Here is a 23,895-nt window from a genome sequence, read left to right on the forward strand (position 1 = left end):
CAATATATTCTATTTCAAATCCTCCCGTCAAGATGAGAAGGCAAGGGTTCCTAGGCACTCGGTGTGGCTGCCAGATAGTAAGACACAGAAAATAATGAGGGAGAAATGTCCAGGTGTGTGGAGTCCTTTGGGTGACCGTTCCTCAAAACCCCGTTGGCAGTAGCCAATGCCACTCTATGTCCTAAAACGTATGAAAGAAGAACATGGTAAACTCCCTTCTAGGTAAAGGGGGAAAGGTAGGGTGTGGAAGGGTGGAGAGTTAGGGACAGGGGCTGATCCAACACATTGGAGTCTTCCTAGAGATGTTTGCCCAGGTCTCTGGGTCTCCGGAAAGATGCCGTTTGCTTGGGTGTAGTGGTTAAGAGCGGTAGTCTCGTAATCTGGTGAACCGGGTTCGCTTCCCTGCTCCTCCACATGCAGCTGCTGGGTGACCTTGGCTAGTCACTCAGTCCCTCAGCCCCACTCACCTCACAGAGTGTTTGTTGTGGGGAAAGAAGGGAAAGGAGAATGTTAGCCGCTTTGAGACTCCTTCAGGTAGTGATAAAGAGGGATATCAAATCCACACTCTTCTTCTTCTTGGGATATTCAGGGCGATTCCTTGGAATCGGTTACCTGGCCTCAGAAGGGATATGGCAGGGTTGGAAAAGGTTCAGAAAAGGGTGAGGACTTCCCTACAATGGAAGTTTGTGGCGTTTGGGACTTTTTAGTTAAGAAAGAAGCCAAGCAGAAGTTTGCAAAAAATCACTGCCTGACGGTGAACAAGAGAAAATCTCTCTCCCTCTCTCATAATATGCTAGAACTTGTGTGTGAATTCGGCATAGCTGAATATTGGGAAATTCAGGGCAAATAAAAGAAAGTGTTTCCATACACAGCACAGAGCTGGACTACCTGGGAGACTAGGGTTCGAATCTTTACTCACTGGGTGAGCTTGGGCCAGTCACTGCCTCTCAGCCAAGCCTATCTCGCAGGCTTGTCGCGGGAGTTAAATGGGAAGGGGAGAGCCACGTACACCCACTCAAGCTCTTTGGAGAAAAAGGTGGGATATAAATTCAATATGGGACATGGATGGCGCTGTGGGTTAAACCACAGAGCCTAGGACTTGCCGATCAGAAGGTCGGCGGTTTGAATCCCCGCAACAGGGTGAGCTCCCGTTACTCGGTCCCAGCTCCTGCCAACCTAGCAGTTTGAAAGCACGTCAAAGTGCAAGTAGATAAATAGGTACCGCTCCAGCGGGAAGGTAAACGGTGTTTCCGTGCGCTGCTCTGGTTCACCAGAAGCAGCTTAGTCATGCTGGCCACATGACCCGGAAGCTGCACACCGGATCCTTTGGCCAATAAAGCGAGATGAGCGCTGCCACCCCAGAGTTGGCCACGACTGGACCTAATGGTCAAGGGTCCCTTTACCTTTACCTAAATTCAATATATATATGAGACCTCCGGGTATAGGGCGAAATATAAATTCAATGAATAATAATATATCATAAATAGACAACCATGATCACCCCAAACCAGTTCAGCTCCCTCCCCCAAACCCAACAGGTCACAACTGGGCTCAAAATGAGCTTTCACCAGCTCCCAGGTCTGCCTTCTTCTGCCTGCAAGGCAGCTAAGCGGTCAAGCTGGCCGAAAAAGGCATTTGGCTGCAGCAGGATGACTGATGAACCATCTTGAGCTGCGCTTCGCTAAGAGGAACCACAGGAGAAATGAGCTCACCCAGATTATTCCCGAAGTATCTACTAACCAGGTCCTGCATTTAACTCCTGCTTATGACTTGACTTCACTGCACCCTGCTGGAAAACAGGAAACCCAGGCTAAATGTCTGAAGGGTCTAGAGCAAAAGGGGTGGGGACCGTAAAACGCTGCTTGTTTTTTATTATTATTTTAAAGTCATTTTTGTCCTTCTTTTAGTGCATTGTGGGTCCCCCCCCCCTGTATTTTCCAACCTGATAGCATCCTTTTAAACTGCCAGTCGCTTCAGCAATAGCACAACGCAGAGTTCTCTCCCATGAACTGCAAATTTCAATTTCTAATGGATGTGAAATCCCGTTTGCTAATTATCATGGTTATACTAAGATTGGCATACAATAGCCCGCATTGATGGGAAACTGCAATAATTAATTACCACGTTCGCTTCGAAATACAATCAGCAATTACCATGCTGAGGCAAAATTCCATTCAGCAATATTTGCTGCTTGTTCATGAGGGTGGCTGTTTGCTCCCCCTCTCTCTTTTTTTCTTTTTCTTTTTAATGCAGGGCAGCTATTTGGCTACGTTGCAGTGTTGGCACCTTAATGAGCAAGGGGTAGGTTGGGGAGACAGGCTCAGCTTCTTTGCTTTGGGAGAGCTGGAGCTGTGGGAGGCGATGCAATTGAACTCTGATTGCGCGCGGAACTTTGATTAAAGACACACCCTCACCCAAATAATATTACGGGAAATTACAGCTATCGTTTTGCGAAAAAACAGCAGGCGAGGTTCCCCTCTCGCGGTTCCAAGAGGGCGGTAATCCAGTCAGTGGTGTTGTTTTACCGTGGCGTAAAGACAGACATTTGTGCCCTTATTAAAGGCAGCATGTGTGAGAGAGTGGGCGAAACACAGTTCTTTGATAAGGAAGCAAAAAGGCAGGATTTGACCAGGCTGGGTTGCAGAATTCCATGTCCTCAAGCTACCGTATTTTCACTCCATAAGACACACCTAACCTTAAGACACACCTAGTTTTTAAAGGAGGAAAACAAGAGGGGAAAAATTCTGAACGAAACAGTGGGTGTATGATTTGTGTGGTTCAAGCTGTTGCCACAGACATGTGATCCGATGGTGAATTTGGAGTGACCCAATGCAAAAATCCTGAGGATCCATGTGGATCCGTGCTTTGTAACCACATTTTTGCACCATTGCAGCCCCAGGAAACAGTGGGTGCGTGGTTTTCTTGGTGCAGGCTGTAGCCATGGACATGCTATGTGATCTGATGGTGAATTTGCGGTGACCCAGTGCAAAAATCCTGAGGATCCATGGGCTTTTACCTCCCCCCTCCCAGGCAGCCTCCGCTAGCGTCCCTTATCTCTCTCCCGGTCCCACCGATCGGCTGCTTCCTTTCAACACCCCCTTCCCTCTTGTTCGCCTTAGTGTCTTTTCCTTAGCTGGAGCAGTTGTTTGCCCCTCCTTTTCTTCTAATTTCTCTCCTCATTGCCTTAGTCTTCCTGTCTCCTCTCCTTGCAAGTTTTCTGTCTTTACCTCCCCCCTCCCAGGCAGCCTCCTTTATCTCTAGCATCCCTTATCTCTCTCCCTGACTGGCAAACGATCAGCAGCTTTGTTTCAACAACCACTTCCCTCTTTTTTTAAAAAAAAAGCATGATCTGTTTTTCGCCCCTGGGCAATTCAGCTCCAGGGACCACGCATTCGCTCCATAAGACGCACAGACATTTCCCCTTACTTCTTAGGAAGAAAAAAGTGCATCTTATGGAGCGAAAAATACGGAACTTCGTAGGTGTTGTTCTGCCATTCTAAACCAGCACTAGGTGGGGTGCGGCTGGAAGAGGCTGCTTAACCCTTTCCCTCCAACAGATCAAAATCCCACTTCCCAAACTGCTTTTACACCCATGGCTGAAAAGCTACAGGCAAAACAAAGCAGGGGGAATCATCATGGAGAGGGTCGTTCTGAGTGGAGGAAAGGAGTGATGGGGAAAGGGTGAAGCTTCCTCCCTCTCAGCCCACTCTTCCGTCCCTCTTGCTTACAGCCTGTCCAAGTAAAATATCAGTGCTTGTGCTGCTGTTGTAGTTGTTAGGGACATGCATGAGGGTTTCAGTGCAGGGGAAATGAGCAGATTCTCTGCCAGTTGTGCCACGGCTAAGAAGGACTTCAGCACTCGAGGCACATTATGCAGCATTTATGGTTATTTGTTCAGGTACTTATGCACCGCTTAATTCACTGCAAAAGTACCTTCTAAGTGGTTCGCAAGTATAAACCCAGTTTTATGTTATAAAGGTAAAGGGACCCGTGATTGTTAGGTCCAGCCGCAGACAACTCTGGGGTTGCGGCAGTCATCTCGCTTTACTGGCCGAGGGAGCTGGCATACAGCTTCCGGGTCATGTGGCCAGCATGACTAAGCCGCTTCTGGCGAACCAGAGCAGCGCACGAAAATGCCGTTTACCTTCCCACCGGAGCGGGACCTATTTCTCTACTTGCACTTTGACGTGGTTTCAAACTGCTAGGTGGGCAGGAGCAGGGACCGAGCAACAGGAGCTCACCCTGTCGCGGGGATTCAAACTGCTGACCTTCTGATCGGCAAGTCCTAGGCTCTGTGGTTTAACCCACAGCGCCACCCGTGTCCCATATATATATATGTGCAAATCAAGAAAACAATTTAATCAGAGGAGATATGTTAGCCATCTTCAGATATCTTAAGGGTTGTCACATGGAAGAGGGGATATGCTTGTTTTCTCCTTCTCTGGAGGACTCGAACCCACGGCTTCAAGAAAGGAGATTCCAACTAAACATTCGGAAAAACTTTCTGGCAGTAAAACGGTCTCCGTTGAAAGGCGGTGGACTCTCCTTCCTTGGAGGTTTTTAACCAGAGGTTGGATGGCCATCTGTCATGCATGCTTTTAGCTGAGATTCCTGTATTGTGGGGGGTTGGACTAAATGACCGCTGGGTCGCTTCTAACTCTATGATTCTATGGTCAGAACATTAAGGATCCCCAGTCAACATGCTCAATGAAACAAACCCATTTAAACAATTATAGCAATCAAAGGAGGTATTATAGCAATTGTTCTAATGGCAATTAGAACAATTGAAGTCAGGAGATCAGGGGTGTGTCTTCAAGAACTGCCAGAGTGCCAGTGCTGATGAGCTTGTGTTTAACTAAGTCCTACTCAGAGTACACCAACTGAAATTAATAAACCTAAGTGATTGATTGATTGATTGATTGACTGAATATATTTTTCTCCCAAGTTGGGATTCATTCAAGGCAGTTCACCACATTCAAAAACCTTCGTTTTAAAATACAAAGTAATTAGAACCAACTAGTTTGAAACTATAAAAATACAATAAAACACATTTAGAACCACCATTAAAATACCCTGATTGCCCTGATAGCACCTAATTTTCAAAGGTCTGTCTAAATAGGAAGGTATCAAGCCTGCTAGCAGAAAGATAACAAAGAGAGCCCATCTAAATGCTCTTTCCAAAATCTAGGAGAAGCGCTCTCTCTCTCTCTCATGTCACCACCAACCATGCCTCTGAAGATGATGAGAGTGAAAGAAGGTGCTCACCTGAGGATCTTAGCACCTGGGCAGGTTTGTAAAGGGAAATACAATCTTTCAGATAGTCTGGGCCCAAGCTATATACAGTGGTACTTCTGGATACAAACGGGATCCGTTCCGGAGCCCCGTTCACAACTGGAGCAGAACCATAGATGTCAACGTTTTCCTTTTTTTAAGGGAAATTCCCTTATTCCGAATAGGATTCCTCTCAAGAAAAGGGAAAAGTTGACAGCTATGGGCAGAACGCAACTCGCGTCTGCGCGGGTCGTGATTCTCCACTTCTGCACATGTGCATGAAGTCATTTTGAGTGCTTGCGCATGTGTGAGCGGCAAAACCCAGAAGTAACACGTTCCGTTACTTCTGAGTCGCCGCGGAGCACAACCCGAAAATGCTCAACCTGAAGCAACCTTAACCCGAGGTATGACTGTATTATATTAGATTAACTTCAATAGGTCTACTCTGATTAGGGCTCGTATTGAATAGCACCCATGGGGGTCTCTCGTATTTCAGCAGGGAGACACTTGCATAACACTGGTGCCACCAGTGTAAAGGCCCTGCGTCCTTTGTAATGCTGTTATTTCCTTTGAGGTCCTGCACATAGGCTGCTTGATCAGCTGCCACAGGATAGCACTTATGATGACATCCCTGATGACAAGACATACAATTTCCTCCAAACATCTGATTAAATGAACAACAGACCTAAGCCTCAGTCAATGCATAAAGGCACTCCGCTGAGATATGTCAATAAAAGCTCTCTCCTATACTCTTTCCTAGGGATGGCTGAGTCTCTCAATATGGGTTTCTATTTTTCCGTTTTCCCCATTTCAGCACCAATTTGTGAATCTTACCAAAAAACAAAAAACTTTATGACTTTTTTTCCTAGTGAGTGTATTTAGGCTTGCAGTTTTAAACATGGTAAGATATTATTTTTAAGGCAGAGAATTCCTTCATTTTTTAAAGTAGGGAATGTTAGGTGATCAATAGTGACAATTAACTGTACCCTTGCAAAAATTGAGATTTTTTTCCCCTTGGGGGGCGGGAGTCAATGACTGGAGCATTGCATGGGCAAGATAGGGAGTGAAGTTTGAGGGTGGAAATGCTATTTTGGAGCAAGGAGACAGATAGTGATGAAGTCATGGCCTAAGACCATTTAGTTATTTCCCCCTCAATCCCAGAGGGCCAAGCAAGTCAAACTTTTGCATAAAATGTCACAAAGTGCAGATGAGTGAATCAGCAGGTCTGCATGTGGAACTTATCCTGCTCCTAAGCACTGTCTCTTTCCCTTGGAGTCAACCCAGTGGAACCCAGGGCACACATCTGCCGCCTTGTTAAATACTGGAATAGTAACCATTTGTGGTGACAAAGCAGGACATGAAAGCAATTGACTTTGCCCAGTGGCCATGCATCTGAAAGCCAGGATGTGTCCCTAAGCTGGGTGAGCTTTGCTGTTTTGCCCACTGCCTCAGAAAGTGGATAAAAATGAATTTGCTGTGCTGGTTCTATTTTGTACCTGGGGTATCAACAGGAAAACGGTATTGCCGCTCCCCTTCCAGCCCCAGATGTGAATGGCACCAGGATGGGCTTTTAATGAGCACAACCTGATTACTGTCACGACCGGAGGAGAGTGAGCCCCGTTTGTTTGCGTTCCATGGAGTGGCGGGGATCTGTTCTCAATCAGAATAATCCAATTTAAAGGAATGATTCATATTAGCGAACCACATCTGTCTGAGGCCAGAGCAGAACCCTGGTGTTAGTTTAATAAATGACGTTCATTAAACTCAGCTGAAAATATAATCTGGAGAGACTGATGGAGTGAGCAGAGCAAAGAATAAGCAAAAGGAGCTGGCAATTATCAGCCGTCATTTGTTCTGCCGCCACCGCAGAAGTGGGGCTTGTTTGCTGAAATCTTAATTTCGTTTGGCTGAGGTGGAATCCATCAAAAAGGTCCATACAGCATACAAAGCCCTCGTTTCTCAAAATCTGTCAGTGCAGGGGTGGACCAGGCATTTGGGGGGGGGGGGGGAGCGAGGATGTTAGCAGTTTTTCCTGATCTGTCCTGTACCAGGACAAAAAATTCCCAGGTCAGGATGGATGGGGAAATGCTTCTCTGGGAAGGAACAAATGAGCGAGCCTCCTCCAAGAAGCATTGCCAAATCAGATGCTGTCATGTCTTGAAGGCAGTAGCTTTTGCCTCTGTTACTTAGTCCCTAGTTGCTTCTGGACTAGATCATAGAATCATAGAATCATAGAGTTGGAAGAGACCACAAGGGCCATCGAGTCCAACCCCCTGCCAAGCAGGAAACACCATCAGAGCACTCCTGACATAGAATCATAGAATCACAGAGTTGGAAGAGACCACAAGGGAATGACTGCTATGCTATCAAGGTTGGGCTGCCTCTAATAATAATAATAATAATAATAATAATAATAATACTGTAATAATAATAATAAATTTTTATTTATATCCCGCCCTCCCCAGCCAAAGCCGAGCTCAGAGCGGCTAACAACAATAAAAGTAACACAGTTTACCTAAAATCACAATCAATTTCTAAAACCAATTCATTCTAAAATCAATTCAAAATCAAATCAATGCCAACCATTGGGCTAGACCTCTGTGAGGATTACAGAAGGAGAGAGGGGGTCAGACTGTGCCTTGACCAAAGGCCTGGTGGAACAGCTCTGTCTTGCAGACCCTGCGGAAAGATGTCAAGTCCCGCAGGGCCCCAGTCTCTTGTGACAGAGCGTTCCACCAGATCGGGGCCACGGCCGAAAAAGCCCTGGCTCTGGTTGAGGCCAGCCTAACCTCCCTGTGGCCCGGGATCTCCAATATGTTTTTATTTGAAGACCATAAGGTCCTCCGTGGGACATACCAGGACAGGAGGTCCCATAGATATGAGGGTCCTGGGCCGTTTAGGGCTTTAAAGGTTAAAACCAGCACCTGGTTTTAACACTCTGAAGACATTCCTCTTGCAATTCTTCATGCAACACATTGTTAAACTAGGGAACTTGCTTCCATAGGAAGCTGTGGTGAAGAACAACTTATTTTAGCTTTAAAAGAGAGTTAGGCAGATAATATGGAAAAGTCTGTTGTTGGCTATTGGTTGATGCTTCTGAATTCCAATTACTTGAAACCAAGGCAGGAGAGAGGCTTTTGTACTCAGGTCCTATGTCCAGGTTTCCCACTGTGACATCCTGTGAGGACAGGATGCTAGACTAGGTGGGTCATTGAATGGATCCAGCACCAAGCAGGCTTTTCTGACGTTCTTACATTTTGGAAGCCTCCACTAGTACAAAATGCAACTGCCCAGATTATCGCTTGGACACTGGTGTGAGGCTCTAATATTGTGTCAGCTGCAACAGCTACCAGTTTGCTTCTGAGCCCAGTTCAAAGTGCTGGCTGTGAGCTCCGGGAGCGCTTGGTGGCTGGGCACTGAGTCACTTGAAAGAATATTGTTATAAAAGTTGGGCGCCTCCCCCTCTCTCTGTCAAGAGTTGGCAAGAGTCCATGGGGTTCCAGGCACTCCCTAGGGCCTGTGGTCCTTTGGAGAATTGAGACAGGGTGGAGACTGTTCTGGCTTTAAGAAAGATGGTTTATTCACCTATTAACTCCTTCAGTCTGCATGGGGGGAGTCCAGGTCATTGTAAAAGGGGCTTGTACCCTACAGCAACCACCCTGCCCAAGATGGATCCCAATAAACACACAAGACGTAACCAGCTGTACTTTTGAATAAATATGGTATACTAGTCATTGTATCAAATTGTAGATTTCAACAGAAGTCTCATAAAGTTCAACGGAAAAAGCAGAAGACCCAGTGGATGGGTTATTAGACTCTATGAACAGACAGGTGGAATAGGCACACGTGTGGACCTTATGCATGAACTGACTAGAGAATGAACTGATCCATTGGGTCTTCTGCCTTTTTCGTTGAACTTTATGAGACTTCCGTTGAGATCTACAGTTTGATACAATGAATAGTATACCTTATTTATTCAAAAGTACAGCCGGTTACGTCTTGTGTGTTTATTGAGTATGTTTCACAGAACCATAGGTTTGTTGTTGTTGTTTTGCAAGATGGATCCCAGTCTCTCTTCTTCCCTTTCCCCTTACTCAAAACTCCCTTTTCCTGTCACCTTACGCCCAGTGAGCCTGCCACCCTTCCAAACCCCCAGACTCTGTTCACAACTCAGGGCAAGGGGGGAGGACATTTCTCTTGCACTGCCAATGGCCCTCAATGGCTCTTTATTGCTTCTTGATGGCCCTAGTCTGGCCAGTTCGTTTTGCACAGGCTAGTCTAGCAATTCCTCTGCAGCCTGTATTTCTCCCTTCTCATCCCAAATAATCAAAATCCTACAATTTATTATAGGGTTTAGGGGGTCCACATCCCCCCCCCAAAAAAAATCTATAACACCATATACACCCCTATGAACCTACCCTTAAAATTGGCCACTTGTGCAACTGCCAGTAGATACAACCATAGCAAGGTAAAGGTAACGTAAAGGACTCTTGGATGGTTAAGCCCAGTCAAATCCGACTATGGGATGCGGTGCTCATCTTTGCTTTCCAGCTGAGGTAGCCGGCGTTTGTCCACAGACAGCTTTCCAGGTCATGTGGCCAGCATGACTAAACTGCTTTAGGCGCAACGGGGCACCGCGATGAGTGCCAGAGCACACGGAAACACCATTTACCTTCACACTGCAGTGGTACCTGTTTATCTACTTATGCTGGTGTGCTTTCAAACTGCTGGGTTGGCAGAAGCTGGACCAGAGCAGAGCAATGGGAGATCACTCCATTGCAGGGATTCAAACTGCAAACCTTACAATAGGCAAACCTAAGAGGCTCAGTGGTTTTAGACCCCAGTGCCACCTGCTATAACCAATCTATTTCAGAGAAACAGACCAGACAAGAAAGGAGGAGGAGTGGCGTTATATGTCAGGGATGTGTATACCTGTGAAGAGATCCAAGATTTAGAACCTCAAAGCCAAAGTGAGAGCATTTGGGTCAAAATTAAGGGAGAGAAGAATAATAGTGACCTCATTGTGGGAGTTTACTATAGATCCCCAAGCCAAACGGAGGACATAGATGATGCCTTCCTGGAACAGATGGCCAAGCATGCAAAAGGAAGGGAGATAGTAGTAATGGGGGACTTCAATTACCCAGATATTTGTTGGATGTCAAACTCAGCCAAGAGCATAAGGTCAAACAGATTCCTCACTGGCCTTGCAGACAACTTCATTGTCCAGAAAGTGGGAGAAGCAACAAGAGGAACAGCCATTTTAGATCTGGTCCTAACCAATGTCGATGACCTGGTTAATGGGGTAGAAGTGGAAGGATCATTAGGCGCAAGTGATCATGCTCTTCTGAAGTTTACTATACAACGGAAAGGAGCAGCCAAGCATACTAGGACTCAATTTCTTGACTTTAAGAAAGCCGACTTCATAAAACTTAGGGAAGTGCTGGGTGAGATCCCATGGACAGTAATACTAAAAGGAAAGGGAGTTCATGATGGCTGGGAGTTTGTTAAGAGGGAGATAGTAAAAGCACAACTTCAGGCAATACCAATGAGACGGAAACATGGAAGGTGCCTAAAGAAGCCAGGGTGGCTATCTAATGAACTTTTAACTGAGTTAAGATTAAAAAAGGATGTGTACAAAAAATGGAAAAGGGGGGAAACCACCAAAGAGGAATTCAAACAAATAGCCAGCACGTGTAGACACAAAGTCAGAAAAGCTAAAGCACAGAATGAACTCAGGCTTGCTAGAGAGGTTAAAAGCAACAAAAAAGGCTTCTATGGGTATGTTCGTAGCAAAAGGAAGAACAAAGAAACAGTGGGGTCACTCAGAGGAGAAGATGGTGAAATGCAAACAGGGGACACAGAAAGGGCTGAACTCCTCAATGCCTTCTTTGCCTCAGTCTTCTCCAATAAAGAAAACAATGCCCGACCTGAAGAATTTGGAGGAAATGATTCAGCAGAGGAATCACAGCCCAGAATAACTAAGGAGATAGTACAAGAATACTTGGCTAGTTTAGATGTATTCAAGTCTCCAGGGCCAGATGAACTGCATCCAAGAGTATTAAAAGAACTGGCAGATGTGATCTCAGAACCACTGGCAGTCATCTTTGAGAATTCCTGGAGAACAGGCGAAGTCCCGGCAGACTGGAGGAGGGCAAATGTTGTCCCTATTTTCAAAAAGGGGAAAAGAGAGGACCCAAATAATTACCGCCCAGTCAGTCTAACATCAATACCAGGGAAGATTCTGGAGCAGATCATTAAGCAAACAATCTGTGAGCACCTAGAAAGGAATGCTGTGATCACCAATAGTCAGCATGGATTTCTGAAAAATAAGTCATGTCAGACTAACCTGATCTCATTTTTTGACAGAATTACAAGCCTGGTAGATGAAGGGAACGCAGTGGATGTAGTCTACCTTGATTTCAGCAAGGCATTTGACAAGGTGCCCCATGATATTCTTGTAAAGAAGCTGGTAAAATGCGGTCTTGACTATGCTACCACTCAGTGGATTTGTAACTGGCTGACTGACCGGACCCAAAGGGTGCTCATCAATGGTTCCTCTTCATCCTGGAGAAGAGTGACTAGTGCGGTGCCACAGGGTTCTGTCTTGGGCCCGGTCTTATTCAACATCTTTATCAACGACTTGGATGATGGACTCAAGGGCATCCTGATCAAATTTGCAGATGACACCAAACTGGGAGGGGTGGCTAACACCCCAGAAGACAGGATCACACTTCAAAACGACCTTGACAGATTAGAGAACTGGGCCAAAACAAACAAGATGAATTTTAACAGGGAGAAATGTAAAGTATTGCACTTGGGCAAAAAAAATGAGAGGCACAAATACAAGATGGGTGACACCTGGCTTGAGAGCAGTACATGTGAAAAGGATCTAGGAGTCTTGGTTGACCACAAACTTGACATGAGCCAACAGTGTGACGCGGCAGCTAAAAAAGCCAATGCAATTCTGGGCTGCATCAATAGGAGTATAGCATCTAGATCAAGGGAAGTTATAGTGCCACTGTATTCTGCTCTGGTCAGACCTCACCTGGAGTACTGTGTCCAGTTCTGGGCACCACAGTTCAAGAAGGACACTGACAAACTAGAACGTGTACAGAGGAGGGCAACCAAAATGGTCAAAGGCCTGGAAACAATGCCTTATGAGGATCGGCTAAGGGAGCTGGGCATGTTTAGCCTGGAGAAGAGGAGGTTAAGGGGTGATATGATAGCCATGTTCAAATATATAAAAGGATGTCACATAGAGGAGGGAGAAAGGTTGTTTTCTGCTGCTCCAGAGAAGCGGACACGGAGCAATGGATACAAACTACAAGAAAGAAGATTCCACCTAAACATTAGGAAGAACTTCCTGACAGTAAGAGCTGTTCGACAGTGGAATTTGCTGCCAAGGAGTGTGGTGGAGTCTCCTTCTTTGGAGGTCTTTAAGCAGAGGCTTGACAACCATATGTCAGGAGTGCTCTGATGGTGTTTCCTGCTTGGCAGGGGGTTGGACTCGATGACCCTTGTGGTCTCTTCCAACTCTATGATTCTATGATTCTATGATTCTATAACCATAGTATCAGGTACATGAGAGAGGGCTCTTTCAGGGATGGCCCCCCCACCATGAGAATTGTGTTTGCCTCTTCTCTTGATCTGGCTTTCATTTTCGAACTGGCCTTTGGCAAAGCTTAAGATTGGGGAATTTGTAGCAGTATATTGTAGCAATCCCATGCTTGGCACGAGAGGGTGAGCTGCGATGGTTTTATATGGGTGTATTATCTGCAGCTTATCCGTCCTGCATTTAAGGAGCTGGATTATGTATTGATTCTAATTGTGCAGTTTATAATGGCGCTTGTTGTTTTATTAAGCTCACACATTACAAATGAGCATAAGAGTGTACACTTTTTTGATTTAGGCAGCTCAGTGAATCTGTACACAGGTGCACACTGTACTCTCGCTGATCACGATGTGTGAACAACTGTATGAATGTACAGCTCAACGGTTGTGTAAGCAGGCACACAGCTCATTGCATGCAATATGTGAGCACGCCCACTGTGATCTTATATGGTGAGCCGTTTGAGGATGTGGGGATTGATCTACAGTCCTGAAAGGCAGCGTAGAAATGCAGCTTTAAAAAATAAATAAATAAAATTGAGCCATTAGTATGGGAACATCATTAGCAAAGTAGAGCCCATTTAAGACAGCTGTCATTTATACCAAAGGAACAGACAACATTGCCCTCCTAGAAATGTGAAGGAAGAAAATTGCAAGGAAAGACGCTGCTGATATCCTCCATCCCATGAAATGCCATGGTCTCCCACTTCGTCTGCTGGGATATTGACCCCACCATCACCATCCTTTTTGATTCAGACCCCATGACATTTCTTGCAGGCCAAGCCATTGTGCCGCCTCTGCTCCCCCGGCCCACCAAGTAGGAAAAAGGACAACATAGAACGGCTTTGGTTTGAAACAGACTATGCCTTTATTTGAATACAAGACGCAAGAGGTTTGGCTTAGGCATGGGGCAATCGTTTACTTCCGGCCCGCATGCTGGAAGTACCCCCATGGGTCAATCTGGCAGTGGGAGTGCCCTAAGACTTACATCAAATAAGAGGAGCCTCGTGGAGCTCAGTGGAGTACGATTGGCCCTGGGCCAATGGGAAATAGGCCACTCCCCCTATTTCCCTTTAAGAGGCATTTGGATTTGATATCCCGCTTTATCACTACGCTAAGCAGTCTCAAAGCGGCTAACATTCTCCTTTCCCTTCTTCCCCCACAACAAACACTCTGTGAGGTGAGTTGGGCTGAGAGACTTCAGAGAAGTGTGACTGGCCCCCGGTCACCCAGCAGCTGCAGGTGGAGAAGCGGGGAAGCGAACCCGGTTCACCAGATTACGAGTCTACCGCTCTTAACCACTACACCACACAGGATACCCTAGCATTGGAGGGACAGGAAGGAACTACAGTGGCACCTCGGGTTAAGTACTTAATTCGTTCCGGAGGTCCGTTCTTAACCTGAAACTGTTCTTAACCTGAAACACCACTTGGGAGCAATGGGAGCTCACCTTGTCACGAGGATTCGAACCGCCAACCTTCTGATCGGCAAGTCCTAGGCTCTGTGGTTGAACCCACAGCACCACATACGTACCGAGTACAGTGGTACCTCAGGTTAAGAACTTAATTTGTTATGGGGGTCCGTTCTTAACCTGAAACTGTTCTTAACCTGAAGCACCACTTTAGCTAATGGGGCCTCCTGCTGCTGCTGCACCGTCAGAGCATGATTTCTGTTCTCATCCTGAAGCAAAGTTCTTAACCCGAGGTACTATTTCTGGGTTAGCGGAGTCTATAACCTGAAGTGTATGTAACCCGAGGTACCACTGTACAACCTCCCCTCCATCCAAACCTAAGATTGCCCCAACGTCAGCTCTTCATACCTGATAAGGAAAACCAGGTGAAGGGTCCAAGTGAGGGTTGCTTAAATGCCCCGGGAGCAGACCTGCTTGAGCTGCAGCCATTGGGAGCCCTGCAGAGTACATGACTTGCACTCGCCTCTGATCTCCCATCAGAGCAACCGCACCATGTGACGCCTTTGGCCGTTTCCCAGCTTCCTCTCCCGATATGTATTTCCAAAAACTCAAGTTAGCCTTAGTCTTGGTCTGTTGGATTGTGATTAATGAGCTGGTCCTTGATGTGGCTGAATCTCCCACTTGGTTTTTTTGTTTTGTTTTGTTTTTGCTTTCGCAGAGCCTTTGTTCACCTTTCATCCCATTCCATCTCCCTCATTGGGTATATTACTTGAGGGGGTGGTTTTTAGGGGGGTTTTTTATGCTGGGGGGTGTTTTTAATATGTATGGGCTGACAAGAGCAGCCCTTCAAGTACCAAGCAGACAGGCGAAAAAAAGCTGAAAAGACAGAGGAAAGAGTAATGGAGAAGGAGGCAGACCTTGACCTCATAAGCTTTCAGCACTGATTAGAGCAGCGCATGGTGTCAGCCACCTTTTCTTGTTGAGGGCAGCCCGGCTGTGAAGTGATTCCCCTCCCCTGTCCCTTCCTACCCTCTTTAATCAGTTTCCAGAGTTTCTGTCTTGGACGCAAGGATACCATCTGCATTCCTGCCGACTCTGTTTGGGCACAGAACCTACCGTATTTTTTGCTCTACAAGACTCACTTTTTCCCTCCTAAAAAGTAAGGGGAAATGTGTGTGCGTCTTATGGAGCGAATGCAGGCTGCGCAGCTATCCCAGAAGCCAGAACAGCAAGAGGGATTGCTGCTTTCACTGCGCAGCGATCCCTCTTGCTGTTCTGGCTTCTGAGATTCAGAATTTTTTTTTTCTTGTTTTCCTCCTCCTAAAACTAGGTGCGTCTTGTGGTCTGGTGCGTCTTATAGAGCGAAAAATACGGTATTTAGACACATGCAGGTGTTTGCTTGCTTGGTTATGGTTCAAACTTATACCCCATGACAATGGCTTACATAAGGTGTTTTTTTTAATCTAAATAACAAGAATAGAACAGTACGGATCAATGAAAACTTAAAAAGAGGTATACGTAGGGCTTTGTTTCAGCCTGAGCTCGTAGGAGCTCAACTCCAGTACAGTGGTACCTCGGGTTAAGAACTTAATTCGTTCTGGAGGTCCGTTCTTAACCTGAAACTGTTCTTAACCTGAGACACCACTTTAGCTAATGGGGCCTCCCGCAGCACGATTTCTGTTCTCATCCTGAAGCAAAGTTCTGAACCCAAGGTGCTATTTCTGGGTTAGCAGAGTCTGTAACCTGAAGCGTCTGTAACCCGAAGTACCACTGTACCTCTCAAGCGGGCGCCATTACCATTCTAAGACAGCAAGGGAGAAGTTCATGCTGAGCTCCTGCTCCTCTTTATTTTAGAAAAATAGCACTGGGTATACAACAGTTAAAAGTGATGCTAAGAAAGCGTTGAAATGCAGAAAGACCTTTACCTTGATATGAGAAAAGAGTAGACACCAGGCAAGGTTCCTTGGAGAGGGCACTTCACAGGTAAGGACCCATCACTGGAAGGTGCTCATTCAAGGCCTAAGTTGTTGAGCAGTTAGCATTAATACAGACCCTCCAAGTGTCCCTATTTTCCAGGGATGACCCTGATTTACAGAAGCTGTCCCGGTTTCTGATTTGATCCCAGAATGTCCTGCTTTTCCTTAGGTAAAGGTAAAGGGACCCCTGACCATTAGGTCCAGTCATGGCCGACTCTGGGGTTGCGGCGCTCATCTCACTTTATTGGCCGAGGGAGCCAGTGTACAGTTTCCGGGTCATGCGGCCAGCATGGCTAAGCCGCTTCTGGCGAACCAGAGCAGAGCACAGAAACACTGTTTACCTTCCCACCGGAGCAGTACCTATTTATCTACTTGCACTTTGACGTGCTTTCGAACTGCTAGGTTGGCAGGAGCAGGGACCGAGCAACGGGAGCTCACCCCGTCGTGGGGATTCGAACCGCCGACCTTCTGATCGGCAAGTCCTAGGCTCTGTGGTTTAACCCACAGCGCCACCCATGTCTCTAGACGTCTCTATTTTCATCAGAGAAGGTTGGAGGGTATGGAGTTCTCTGACCCCTGAGCTGTCTGAAGGCAGCCCTGTATAGGGAAGTTTTTAATGTTTAATGATTTATTATGTTTTTATATATGTTAGAAGCCACCCAGAGTGGCAAGCCAGCATGATGGGGGGTGATATAAATAGTAACATCATCATCATCATCATCATTATTATTAAATAGGACGTCCCTATTTTCATCAGAGAAATATTGGAGGGTATGTTAATGTCTTGTATTGGGCTGAGTCATCCATAGGCTGCAAATCCATAGGCTTGTTAGATTGGTGTCCTATGATTTCAATTTGCCACATCGTTTAGCATTCCACCAACTGCAATAGCTGTAGCTTCAGACCCATCTTCAAGGATGAATCTACGGGCATCCTGCAAGGAAGTGCAACCCCTTCCAGATGCTGGTGGTGGGAATATATTTTAGTGCTAATGCTGGGGATTAGTTTTCAAAAGGGAGGCAGAATTGATTTGCCTGTCGCCGACACGAGACATGTGCTAAATCTGAAAGTATTCATATATAAGGAGCAAGATGTGCAAGATTATTTTAAAGATTAGATTTATGACTTGTGCTTATGACATGTGCATTTGGGGTTGCAAAGCGTCCAGTTCACACTTCCAGGTATACATCACTTGATCACACCAACACTTGATGATGTTTGGCTAGGTGGGTGAATTTGAAAAGGATAGCATTGTTCCTTTATTTAATTTCCACCATTTTTGTATTGAGGCTTAAGACCCTAGAGGTATATGGTAAGGTTAAGGTAACGGTAAAGGTACCCCTGACCGTTAGATCCAGTCGCAGACGACTCTGGGGTTGCGGCGCTCATCTCGCTTTATTGGCCGAGGGAGCCGGTGTACAGCTTCCAGGTCATGTAGCCAGCATGACTAAGCCGCTTCTGACAAACCAGAGCAGCGCACGGAAACGCCGTTTACCTTCCTGCTGGAGCGGTACCTATTTATCTACTTGCACTTTGACGTGCTTTCAAATTGCTAGGTTGGCAGGAGCTGGGACCAATCAGCAGGAGCTCACCCCGTCGCGGGGATTCGAACCACCGACCTTCTGATCGGCAAGCCCTAGGCTCAGGGGTTTAACCCACAGCGCCACCTGCATCCCTAGGCCCAAGGATAGACCAGGTCAAATGGTAGTCCTCCATAGGACATGTTGTAAAAATTGAGCCATAAGCTTACCAAGACTCTATGGAAGTGGTTGGTTTGGTGGGCTCAACACCATACTTCATAAACCAGACAGCTGTGCTGACTCAGCCTGATGGAAGTTGTAGTCCCAAATGCCTGGAAGACACCAGGTTGAGGAAGGGGGGGGTGTAAACCTTTCTTCATTTATAGATCAATCCTGCATGTGTTTATTCAGAAGCAAGTGCCATGTGTTCAGTGGGACTTACTCTTGGGGAAATAGGGTTCTGCACAGGTAACGTTACACAGGTGTGTTAATTCAGCACGTGTTGGACAGTATTCTTGTTATAGTTGTATAAAGGCGGTAATGCTGGTTAGTAAGCATGGAGGACATGCTGCTTCCGGGGACAAAATTGTGCCCTCCCCATTCTGCCAGGATTGCCAGCTGAACCTTCTTTCACCAATGGGAAGGCTGCACATGACAGCAGCAGGAGAATTTGGGGTTGGGTGGGAGCATCTCTAGACTGTGCCACACATGGCTCTGATCTCCCACTGAGGAGGATGGTCAGGGGGCGCAGGTGGAACAGCTGGGGAGCTGGTATCTGCTGCTACTGCCCCCTGGTGCCACCTGAGGCTATTGTCCTAATTCTGTCTGATGGCTTAGTTATCCCTGCCTCCATCCATCCATCCATCCCTCCCTCCATCATCTATCCATCATTTCCTACTTGGAGTCCATTACAGAGAATGGATCATGTCATGGCTATAGGGTTGGGGGAGCCTAGATGGCGTGACCTGCTTGCCATAATCAGAACGGCATATGTTGTGGTGGCTATCTTCACGCGAGGAAGAATGGGACAAGCCAATTTTAATTGCCGTTTATGTTTATTCCCGTGCTAATGTTGTCCTTGGTTTTAATGTGTCTGAGTTTTTGCATTCGACCCACAAGTGAGCCTCTTCAGGAAATCTCTGGACTTGGAGTTTCATACCTAGCTCAGGCGACTACCAACAGCTAGAGATTATAGGCAGGCTGAAAATAGGTGAAAGATGCTCATGGATGTGCCCAATTTCCAGCAAACAAATGCCCATTGATGTTTATATACTACAAAAGGTGCTCAAAATTGTTTCTAAGACAAGCACCCCAGCTTTACTGGTGCAATTATTAAATTTCAGGAACATCGTACGAAGTGGGGCTTTGAATGTCTTTTTTTAAAAAAATGTAAGGAGAAATTAATAAAAGTTTAATAATTAATAGTTCTATGAAAGCTTATTGAGTGATCTCAGGCTTCAATCAATCTTCAACATATGGGGACACCAATTTTCACCTTACTCTTCCTAGCTGGAGGTGTATCCTAGTTTTAGTGCAATTAAAAACGAGTCAAGAAATATTTTTAGTTAATTGAGCCATACACCTTGAAGGTAATTTGAAGCTGCAGGCAAAAAATAATAATAAAATATCCAACGTGCTAATTGAGTGTTGAAAGATTAGAGTTGGCTTGTTTCCGCACAGCCAGGCCTAGCTCAGAGATACTGAGCATGCTCTTAGTTTTGAGAGGGTTTTGGTTGGGGAGGGAGACTGGGGGAGAGATGTAAGCGACTGCGGCAGATTTGTAACCCATACAAAGCCAACCCAAGTACCTGAGTACTCGGTGTAAGGTTGTTTGAGTGCAGAACATTACTGGTAAGATGCTTTTTGGCTCTAGGATCCAACTCCTTGGAGCGAGGTCCTTTCGCACGTGCCCCCAATAAAGTATTTCAGGGGACCCCCAAAGTTGATGGACGTTGCCATTCAAATGGTGTGCATGTGTCTTGTGATCAGTTATGTGCGGCGGGGCTTGCCTGAGCCCCCCCCCCCCAATATTTTATTTAAGTGAACACCTCTACTTGGGTCTTCTGAGCAGAAATGTCCTTGGCCCAATATGGTATATTGATCCTCTGAAAGCAGCTTTGGGGGTGAAGCAGTTGTTGTGGGAGGGGTGGAATAACACAAAGTGACTTCTGTGGTTATGTGGCACAAAACTATATGGATAATGTGATGTCTGTGATGTAACACAAAATGACGGCAACATCTAAGAGAGGAAGGGATAGGACCCCCCACCCAAAAAAGGGACCCCACCCTGTACCAGCTGCCCCCCACAGAAATGGGGATAGGCACTTACACCAACCAGCCCAATGTAGTCACAGAGCAAAACTCTCCTCCTCTCTTCAAAATGGAAGGGGTGGGTTCAATCCTTGCGTCAGTTTTCTGAACTATGGCATGTTTAAGGGGATGTGTTCAATGCAAGTGAGTGTGAGGCAGCTCAAACAGGAACTGAGATGAAGAGCAAACTGTCCCCTGTGCGTTGTGAATTTTTGAGGGGATATTTACCGAGGCCTTTCATGGGCACCATAGCAAGTACGGGCAGGGAGACTGGTCCCCGTGGGCACATGTACAGCTCCTGCCATGGCGTGAGCAGAATGGTGTATTCTGCTCAGGCCCAGTTCAGGACATTTTGCTGCCCAAGGGAAGGGACAAAATGGCATCCCCTTCCACATGCAGAAGCCAACTGGGTGGCCAGTTGACTCGCACTTCAACAACGCAGGTGGCAGGATTGTATCCTTCGCTACACCTAAGGCAACAGGCTAGTTTAAAGGGTGGAGACCAAGCTGTGTGGCGTACAGAGCCAAGTCCTCCAGCCAGGAAGAACGGCCAGGGACTCGGGCAAGAATGGTTGGGCAGAGGCCTACCTCGCTCCACAACAACTGCCGCCTGAGGCGATTGACTCATGGTGTCCAATCTTAGAGACAGTCCTACTTCTGTTCACAGAGGGGGATGTTTTGGATTCGGTCCCATCTTCTGGAAGTATTCCTATTTTTGAGTTGGTTTGGGGAAGAGTACCTTCGTGTGATCGTGAGACTTTTAGCAGTAGCTAGAATTCATATGCCTGCCGTATGTTCAACAGGCAGGCAAATAGCTCAGTCGTATTGACCACACCTTCCCTGTTTATTTGCTTTACTCTCCAGGTGTGCTTGGGCTCCAAGTGGACTCCAATTCCCACCATCTCTGATTGTTGTCCATGTTGTCCATTGGGGATCCTTTGTCCATGCTGTCCATTGGGGCACCACGTTGGCGATCCTTGCTTTGCACCTTTGGAGCAGTGTTAGAAACTGAGATATATAAGCTGGGCGCCAAATGGCTCCTTAAACCAGTGTTACAGCTGCCAAAATGGAATGCCTAGTTGCCATTTCTGGCCAGAAAAGTTGCATTTTTCAATACAACGTTTTAGTTCCTGAAATTCGTTCTGATTGTGTAGATAGAATATCACAGATAGAATTCTACAGGGTCTGTTGCTAGTGTATGAGAAGAGTCAAGATCCTAGCACCTCCATCTCCAGATGGTGGAGATGTCAGACTCAGGCACTATCCTGTCACCCGGGCATCATCGCGAGTGGTTGATAGCCAGGGGCAAACTGCGCCTGGCAAATTTTGAATGCTGCTGCTTTGGAGGAAAGAGACATCACGTCTCTGCCCAACACAAGGCCCCTTGTCTTTTAGTAGGCCCATCCCATCCAGTAGAGGCCTGCAAAAATGGGAGTGGCTGGGGGAGGTTTGCTTTTAGGTCAACAGGGGATGGTTGGCAGCCAATATATTTCCCCAGACTTTGCGAACCAACTTACCGGCGTCTGCTGTCATCCATTCAACGCATGCTTATTTTAGCTGCCACGACATATTGTTCTGTTAATGGTCACTGTTTATTATGTGCCCACACGAACTGTCTGTATATGTCGGTGTGTCTCTTGCTAGGCTCCTTTCATCCCTGTTTTATTTACTTAATTCCGTTTCTTTTTCTTCTTTACGTTCGTTTGTGCGTGTTCATTAGAGCTTTTCGGAACGATGCTGTGTTTTGGTGCTTATATTTCTTTTATCCCCCTTTCTTTCCAAAAAATATCTTATGATTTCATAATTCTTTTGCCGTTCTAATCTATATCTTTCCTTCCCACCGTCCCGCCTTTTTTTTTTCCAAACTATATATAAATACAAAGATATATATATAAAAAAAATCTTTTCTTCTTTTGTCATTCAATCAAATTCCAACAATACCAACCAAGAGCCAGTCAAATCCACCACAGTCTCGCGCTGAGCTAGGAAAAAAGTTCACGTAATGACAGGAAAGTGGAGAATACAGTCCCCCAGTCCGTAAGTTCAAATCAACTCGAAGTTGAAAGTGTGACATGATGGCGCCATGTAACGAAGCTAAGAATTGGTTGCATGACATGCCGTCAAGTTTCGTGGAGGTGCCGTGATTGAAGCATTTTTTCTTGGATGTTGTATCAGTTGATGATTGGCCAGTCATGATCACATGTGCCTTTCTTGACTTTTGTGCTGCCACGGTTTTTTATTGCTGTGCTCATTTTTTTTAATTATTATTTTTTAATTTCCTATTATTTGTTCGTTTCCTTTAGTGCTTGCAGTGGTTTCTTTGTTGTTTAATTTCTCGTTCAGCGGTTTTTGCTTCTTTAGATTATCACACGGAAAGAGGGGAAACTTGAATTCTTAATTCTTTCGGGGGCGGAAAGGGGGATTGTTATAAATGTATGAATAATTCCTAGCTTTTTTTAAAAAAAGGAAGCAGGGGGGAAATGTGTGATTGGTATTCTTGCACTCTAAAATCTTGTGTTTTCTTTTTTTCAATGGATAATTGGGGGCCTTTTTCAATTGATCTTTTTTCTTTCTTTCTTCCTTAAGATATTTCAAATCCCTCTCAAAAATTCATAGAGTTAATCGCAGCAGTTTTTACAAATGGAAAGAGCTACCTTCCAAAGCAAGCTAGAAAATAAAACCTGCGGCTTCTAACGTGCCTTATTAGAATTCCTAATTTGCCTCATAGCGCAATAACTCTCAATAAATCCATCCTGTCTGGGGAGGGGGGGTGTTATTTGGGGGAGAGGGAAAAAAATCCTGATTCAAAAGTAAAATGCATTTTTTCTTTTTGTTTGTTTACAACTGAAAAAGGGTCCTAGATGAGTGTTTTCCTTTTTTTATTTCTTATTCTATTCTTATTATTTTTGGTGTTGTAATTGTTTAGACTGCTGTGTACGGTTTGCTGTTTGTTCAATCAACAGTGTCGGAAACCTGCCAGCATGGTTTGATATAACGCATGACACCTTCCCCACCAGAGGGGAGCTTTGCAGTTTCTAAGTTTCTTGATGTAATAAATCACTAAGTGTATAAGAAGAGAAACCTGCTTGCTAGCAAGAGATAAGAGCTAATCCGTAATGATTAAGCATCCTCCTTAAATGTCAAGTTTAGTTGGATCATGATTAAAAAATATATATTTAAGAAATGTTAGCTTTACATTTTTAGTTTATTTTATTGCACAGAGAGAGAGAGAGAGAAGGAGAGGAAGTTGGTTCCAAGTCATTTTATTTTTTGAAGCCACCTGTGCAAAAAGTGTTTCTTTCTGCCATTTGCAAAAGAAAATATCTTCCTGGCAGCTTAGCTGCCCACAGAAAGTTGAGGGGGGGGGCGGACTTTTAAAAGGACAATTTCTCCTTACCAGGCGATGACAGACCCAGCTGTCCAAATTAGAGTCTTGACTTTTTCGTGGTAGAAAAACGAAAGCTTGGAGAAGGGGTGGTGTAATTCTAAACTGTCATGGTCAAACAAAGGAAAATCACTTTGTTTATAGATGATATAGATAGATGATGATAGATAGATAGATAGATAGATAGATAGATAGATAGATGATAGATGATAGATATAGATAGATGATAGATAGATGATAGATATAGATAGATAGATAGATAGATAGATAGATAGATAGATAGATGATAGATAGATATAGATAGATATAGATAGATGATAGATATAGACAGACAGATAGATAGACAGACAGACAGACAGATAGGTGATAGGTGATAGATAGATAGATTAGATAGATAGATAGATAGATAGATAGA

General features: G+C 45.5%; 1 protein-coding gene across 14 annotated transcripts in view; it reads left to right on the forward strand.

Moving 5' to 3' along the window:
* The window catches only part of CELF4 (CUGBP Elav-like family member 4), a 799,988-nt gene that overhangs the window by 772,615 nt on the left and 3,478 nt on the right, over positions 1-23,895 (forward strand). The window contains exon 13 of one of the 14 annotated variants that reach the window (XR_014502794.1): positions 22,045-22,132. The exons of the other annotated variants lie outside the window; for them this stretch is intronic. The gene's annotated coding sequence lies outside the window, so the exon portion shown is untranslated. The remainder of the gene's footprint in view (positions 1-22,044; positions 22,133-23,895) is intronic. 14 annotated transcript variants of the gene reach the window in all.

The sequence above is a fragment of the Podarcis tiliguerta genome (genome assembly GCF_965153285.1).
Source record: "Podarcis tiliguerta genome assembly, chromosome: 11".
Taxonomy (NCBI): domain Eukaryota; kingdom Metazoa; phylum Chordata; class Lepidosauria; order Squamata; family Lacertidae; genus Podarcis; species Podarcis tiliguerta.